Genomic DNA, 7,495 nt, shown 5'->3' with positions numbered 1-7,495 from the left:
ACAGATAAAAATATGGTGATATGTATGCCTTTGTATTTGTTCGTGTGTGTAGTGTGTGTGTGTGTGTGTGTGTGTGTGTGTGTGTGTGTGAGAGAGAGAGAGAGAGAGAGAGAGAGAGAGAGAGACAGAGAGAGAGAGAAGTGTCCATTCTACCCCAAAATTTTCAAATTCTTTAGAAATATCAGTATTTCGCCTGGGATTGGTTTCATTTCTGCTCTGTTTCTTTGTTTAGGTGAACTTTCAGCTCCTGAGCTGTTTCACAAAGCAGGATCTGTTGATATTGGAGACTCAGTTTCACTGTTATGTATACTTTCTACAACAAATAATATAACAAGATTTTTTTTCTGCAAAGATAAGACTCTTGTTTCTGCTCACAAACCAATATTGAGCATGGTTAGATATACATTTAATATTATGCAAAACTCTACTGGACAATATTCCTGTGGGTATGAGCATAAAGAGGAACTAAACCAGTGATGGCGAACCTTTTAGAGACTGAGTACCCAAACTGCAACCCAAAATCCACTTATGCATCGTTGAGTGCCGGGTGGGTGTGGCCCATTGGCTGGGTGTGGCAATTGGATGGGCGTAGCCAATTGGATGGGCATGGCTGCAGTAGTAATGACAGACTGGATGGGACTAAAAAGTTCAATCAATCAATTCCAACTATGCAAGATCTTTTTTTTCCCGCGAGAAGTTGAAATTGACTGAACCTTTTTTTTTTTGCACACGGTGGCGGAGCCTAAAGTGAAAAGGTTTTATAAAACCCAGCTGAAGGCCTAGGACTTGGGCGATGGCATGCGTGCCCACAGAGAGGGCTCTGAGTGCCGCCTCTAGCACCCGTGCCATAGGTTCGCCACCACTGAACAAAACTAACAAAGTCTGCTCTCAGTTCATTCTGGAATCTGACTCTCTCTCCAGGTAAGTATTAAGAAGCTTCCAAAAACCATTGAAATAACAAATACATTATTAGTTTGTGGAGTGTTGTACTTTATATACTCCAATTTTGTTTTAAAATATGTTCCTAATCGCAACTTTGCTGCTGTTGCTGATCCTACCCTATATATTAAGAATACTCTTTAGCTCTAACAGAACTGTTAATGCAAAAGGTAGAAATATTTGTAAGCATATATAAAATATAAAAGTGATTTTTGAGGAATGGGGAACAATTTCCAAATCTAAGTTTGAGTAAATACGGTTTCAGACAATACTATCTGATTTAGAGTAACTAAACCAGGGAGGGAGGGGCAGAAAGGGAAATACTGTTTCTTATCTGATCCTGAGAAGCTTGATTTTCTTTCCTAAAATAAAGAAGCAATTACTGAAATATTGTTTATAACTGTTTTTGAGATTTTGGATACTTTTGTCATATGCGAAAAAAAAAACTGCTAAAAAGATGGTAGGCAGCAGTATCTTTCCAATGTTCCCATTTCTATGTCAGCTGCATATTTAAGTAATTTACAAAGCAGTCTGAGTTGATGAAAATGTATAGGAAGTATTCATTATGCTTTATTTACATGTGCCCAAAAGTTTAAATATTAATTTTGAGATGAATGCACTGTGTTGCTGGCCTTACTTGACCACTTTCCAACATATGACTAACCTCTGAATCAAAGGAGAAATATATGATAGGAACACCAGAAACTGACTACTATTGTATGGTACAATACAGAACCATTTCCTCTTTCTGCAATTACAATAAACAAGTGGGACCCTAACAAGGAATCATAATTTAATTTTTTCTCCCTTCATAATCGTTTGGTCATAGACAGACAATCCTCCAAAAGGTTTCTTTAGCAAAATTGTACAGTCAGAATATACACAGATGTAACATTGTGGAGATCTTTCTCTCTGTGCTATTCTTAGCCTCTTTGTGACCTTTTATTGTTTTCTTTTGGACTAGAGGATAATTTCCATTCCTGTGAACATGATCAGATCAATGGGATTCCAAGTTTCAATGGTGAGTTAAAATAATAATTGGAGTGTGACTTTAATACTGAAGCACTGATTATGTATAATTTTGTGCTTTATTCTGTTGTCCTAAATGATATAATGGATTCCCTTGAAAATGCATCTTTCTTTCCACAAGAGGGCTCCATTGTGCTTAACTGCACTGAAGAAATAATAAATTACTTTTATCAGTTTTCATTAATATTGAGAATTGCTATATACCACTTAGCAAACATGGATAATCTTAATTTAGCAAATGAAAGATTGTTTCTTCTTATACAAATAAAGATTTAATTATCAAAATGAAATGTGGTACCACATTTTGGGAGACTCCCCTTAGTGGAAATGCTTCTTCCTGGACTCTGCATTATGTGTTAATTAGTTGGACTGCTTTGAAATAAAAATGTAATACATTTCAAATATTTTTACATTTATTTGAAAGTTGTAGTATATTATTTCTAGGAAATGACTCTTGTTCTTTTTTTCTATTGAATTTTCAGCTGTAAAAATTCTCAGTTAGTTGTATAAATAATAATTGTTAAATGGAATAAAGAATTAGAGGGAAGTTAGAAACCCAATGGTTTGTTGTTATTTTTATTTTTCACTATTTGTATTCTTGCTAAATTTGCTGTTTATCTACCTTTTCCTTTTATTAATGTGTAAATAAATACTCAAATACACATCAATTAACAATGCAGTGGAGACTTTAATATTAAATAATCAGCTTCAGATAAACATTTTCATCATATAACAAATCACTTAATGCACATTGTAGTAGAATATTCAGATTTTTCATCCAAAAAACTAAATAATTTTATTCTTGAAATACTGATATCTTAAACTGTATCTTAAATATCTTAATATTGACAGGATATTTTTCTTTTCTTCTCTTTTCAATACTCTAAGCTACGTAAATAATTAAATATCAATAATCTTTAATTATATTATATAAACATCACTGTATTGTATTAGTCTAGACAGCATACTAAAAAGCAGAGACATCACCCTGCCAACAAAAGTGCGTATAGTCAAGGCTATGGTTTTCCCAGTTGCAATGTATGGATGTGAAAGTTGGACCATAAGAAAGGCTGAGCGCAAAAGAATTGAGGCCTTTGAGCTATGGTGCTGGAAAGACTCCTGCGAGTCCCTTGGATTGCAAGGCATTCAAACCCGTCAGTCCTAGAAGAGATCAACCCCGACTGCTCTTTAGAAGGCCAGATCCTGAAGTTGAAACTCAAACACTATGGCCACCTAATGAGAAGGAAGGACTCACTGGAGAAGGGCCTAATGCTGGGAAAGATTGAGGGCAATAGAAGAAGGAGACGACAGAGAATGAGGTGGCTGGATGGAGTCATTGAAGCAGTAGCCGTGAGCTTAAATGGACTCCAGAAGATGGTAGAGGACAGGAAGACCTGGAGGAACGTTGTCCATGGGGTCGCGATGGGTCGGACACGATTTTGCAACTAACAACAACATTATATTAATACAATTAGTACAGTAACATAAAAAGGGAAAAATAAGCTTCTTTCACCTAGATAATAGAAAAGTTATTAAAAGGTATAATTTTATATATTATATATATATGAATTTCTTCTTTGATTTTTATTTCTTGATAAGTTTGTATATTGTTCCCCCTTTGATCTGGTTTTTCTATTCAGTTAAAAAAAGAAAAGAGAACAGAACTGTAAAGGAATGTAAATAGCTTGACTGTTTTAAAGAGAAAATAGAGGAGAGGATTGGGCCTGGATTACAAATTGCTGGTTCTGCCTCTGTAGTGAGAATCAAGGAGGGGCACTTATTCTTCTTTATCTAATTGGAATTATTCATCCTTTCTATAGGGAAGAAAAATTGGATAATATTGGGATCTCTTAGCGTTGCCATTCTGATTCTGGCTGCCTTGCTTTATCTTTTGGTAAAGAAAGGTGAGTGATGATGGCAGAAAAAGAATAGAGATAAAAGTTTGGATTAAAGTGCTCTTGGTGCTACAAAATTTATTCCAATCATCAGAACTCATCCATAATTTCATTATATGGAACTACCCATGAAAAATAATAATGTCCTTCATGTCAGGTGATTTATTGGGAATGAAATATTGCTCTTTCAATAATTTCCTAAAGAATTAAATTATTTACTTATAGTTAAAAATCTAGTAGGTTAAAGTTTTTGATCATATGGACTTCAATTGCCCAACATTATTTAAGTGGGTATAATTTGATATACAAAACCATTCTCATTAACTTTTCTATCTGGATAAAATATTTAATAGGAATTAACATACATTAATATATATTCCTTTTGATTTCAATCGATTCATCATAAATGACAGCTCAAATCATGATTTCCTTGCCTAATTTTTTTAGGTTAATTATATTAAAATACCATTTACACTCATACACGCATATTGAGTATTGCATATTATTTTTATTTTTATTAGGCCTAATAAATATATAAAATAACCATTTATCCAGATGCAGATCATTTATTATAAATGCTGAAAAATGGTTAAAGGGCTCCCTGCCATTTTGGATGGGAAAGACATAAAAATTCTAGAGCAGTGGTTTTCAACCTTCCTAATGCCGCGACCCTTTAATACAGTTCCTCATGTTGTGGTGACCCCCAACTATAAAATTATTTTCGTTGCTACTTCATAACTGTAATTTTGTTACTGTTTTGAATCGTAACGTAAATATTTGATATGCAGAGTGTATTTTCATTGTTACGAATTGAACATAATTAAAGCATAGTGATTAATCACAAAAACAATATAGCAATGCTCGCTGGAGAAGCTTACTCTTCCTTGCTCAAAAATGTTGGGAGGGAGGGAACGGGAAGGAAGGAAGGAAGATTGAACCGGGAAAGGAAGGAGATGGAGAAGGAAGGAGATTGAAGGGGAAAGGAAGGAAGGAAGGAGAAAGAGATTAAAGGGGAAGGGATGGAGATGGAGATGGAGATGGAAGGAAGGAAGATTGAAGGGGAAAGGAAGGAGATGGAGAAGGAAGGAGATTGAAGGGGGAAGGAAAGAAGGAAGAAAGGAAGGAGAGAGGGATTGAAGGGGAAGGGATGGAGATGGAGATGGAAGGAAGGAAGGAAGATTGAAGGGGAAAGGAAGGAGATGGAGAAGGAACGAGATTGAAGGGGGAAGGAAGGAGAGAGAGATTGAAGGGGAAGGGATGGAGATGGAGATGGATGGATGGATGGATGGAAGGAAGGATTGATCTTTGGAGAGTCATGTTTTCCCAGATGGTGATGAATTGCAATTCCCAGCATTCCTCACTCTTCCACAGTGCTTTTTAGGGCTGCTGGGGATGGTAATCTGGAGCCCCCCATCCTCATCCCGGCATCTCTTGCCCTCTCCCAGCTGCCCCCTAGGACCTGCCCGCCTCTCCAGCCTCCTGAGCACCATCACAGCGGTGGGATCATGGGAGCCCCTTTCCATGCCGTGCAGCCCTTCACCGCCATGACCCTTCCCCGACTCATCACACGTGAGAGGGGCACGGCCGGAGTGTCAGCTCCCACTCGAAAGGCGCTGCTTCTCCCATCCTGGCCCATCTGGCTGGCCTCCGATGCACATGTGGGCATTGCCCTCTTCCCCACTGCCTGGCCGCTTCCAAGGCCCGGAGCCCAGCGAGCTGGGAAGGAGTCGCTCCTGCCCACCAGCCCCAGGGCTGCGCCAGGTGTCAGAGGGCCGAGGCGGCCTACGACGATGAGGGAAGCGGGCCAGGCGGCGCAGGGGAAGCTCCGGCGTGACGTGGAGGATGGCCAGGAGCAGAGCGCGGCTGGGCAACCAGGAGGCATGGGGACCAGCTCGGCGCAGCAGCTTAGCTCAGACAGCAGCAGAGGCAGTAGCGGAGCAGCCCAGTGGCAGCACCAGCAGTGGCCCAGACCCGGCTCAGCTTGGACCGGCTGCCCATGCAGCTGAGCCGGCCCGGGGCGGCATTGGGGGTGCGTGTCAAGCCCCTGGGCTTGCCATGAGCTGGGAGATGGGGAGGATGCAGCCAGCAGCTGGCTGACATTCGCATGGCCCCCATGAGCACTGCCCGACTCCCGACAGTCAGCTGGGAGTCGGGTCGATGTCCGGACGTCGGTGGGGAACTGGTGGGGCTGCTACACACTGCCCGGCTCCCGACAGCCAGCTGAGAGTCGGCGTGGCGTGCACACATCAGCTGGCGTGGGCACCTCCACTTGTTGGCCCAGCTCTTGGGAATCAGCTGGGAGTCGGCCCGGCTCCCGGCCAGCAGCTGATATTTGGCATGGCTGCTGCAGGATGGGCTGCGGTGGCAGGAGCAGGCGCTGTTGGAGGAAAAGGGCATCCTGGAGGTGGAGGAGCCGGCAGAGGAGGAGGGTGGTGGTGGCCGGATAGAAGAGCGGTGTCTCGATTCCTAAGACCATCGGAAATATGTGTTTTCCAATGGTCTTAGGCAACCCCTGTGAAAGCGTCATTCGACCCCCAAAAGGGTTGTGACCCACAGGTTGAGAACCGCTGTTCTAGAGGAAGTCTTTTTAAAATTTCTCTCTCTCGACTAATTAGATGTGAAGGGTTCTGGAACAAAGAAAAATTGTTTAGTCTAACTGTTGCTTTCTTTCTTTTTGTAATCAGCTTTTGCACCAGAAACATTTCATGCAAGTGTGGGAAACATGTACACGAATGTGATATATTGAAGGAGGGAATAAGGGAGTATACAGGAATGATTGATGTCTTTCTTATGATGTAATGGCTCTGTATCTGATTTTCATTGGCTAACAAAATTTATAAAGCAATGCTACCAATTTTCTAATGCATGGCACTTCTGGACATAATTCTGCCAGCTTGGCCACCCAGATGCTTAATTTGATCAAATAAAGTGCTGCTTGATCAAGAAGTCTCTGTTTGGGTTACCTGATTAGATTGATATGGTATCTCAAGTTCAAGTAAGGGACTGGGACCTTACAGATGAATAAAGGAAAACAAACAAATTCCACACACTCCCCATCTCAGAAAAAGCAGAAAATAACTATGACCAGGACTCAAATGAAAGCAACTGAAAAATAATTCCGCTTCCCTTTTTTCTCTTTTTGTTCTAGGTGTATTTTGCTTATCAAAGGAAGATGAATCAAATTCTGAAACTAGTCTTTATGGTAATATTTTACCATTCTAGAAAAAGGAAGCAATCTGAAGATGTGGGTGTAGGAAAGACTGCTGGAAAAAAAAAGACTATTTCCCCCAATTATTATGTCTGAAACAGAAGAAGGGAAAAACAAGGGTGATTATACAGATACAGGTTACATGTGAGACAGATTACAAGTAACTTATTGATTAACAAGTATTAAAAATCACTGCAGGCGTTGAGCCCTTTTAAGCTGTGCTGTTATTCTTTTTCAAAATGGTCAGTTTGAGAATCTGCAATAATTTTTGTCCTGGAATGTTGAAGTACTGATATTGCTTTGCCTTTGTTTTGAGTTCTGATGTCAATTTGATGTCCATTTATTTTTTTTGCACAAAGTTTCTCCCATTTGTCTTATAGAGAATCCAGAGGGGAATTGCTGGCAGATGATAGCATATATTAGA

General features: G+C 40.1%; 1 long non-coding RNA gene across 1 annotated transcript; it reads left to right on the top strand.

Moving 5' to 3' along the window:
- The first annotated feature begins 775 nt into the window (after positions 1–775).
- Positions 776–7,214, top strand: LOC120309746. The gene is made up of 4 exons (XR_005557170.1): positions 776–921; positions 1,904–1,960; positions 3,789–3,872; positions 7,012–7,214. It is a non-coding gene; the product is annotated as an uncharacterized LOC120309746 (long non-coding RNA).
- Positions 7,215–7,495: the final 281 nt, after the last annotated feature.

Source organism: Crotalus tigris, unplaced genomic scaffold (assembly GCF_016545835.1).
Source record: "Crotalus tigris isolate CLP2741 ecotype Arizona unplaced genomic scaffold, ASM1654583v1 scf7180000018058.1502924, whole genome shotgun sequence".
Lineage (NCBI taxonomy): Eukaryota > Metazoa > Chordata > Lepidosauria > Squamata > Viperidae > Crotalus > Crotalus tigris.
Note: the sequence above shows the minus strand (reverse complement) of the source record. Positions and strands in the feature narration are given on the sequence as shown.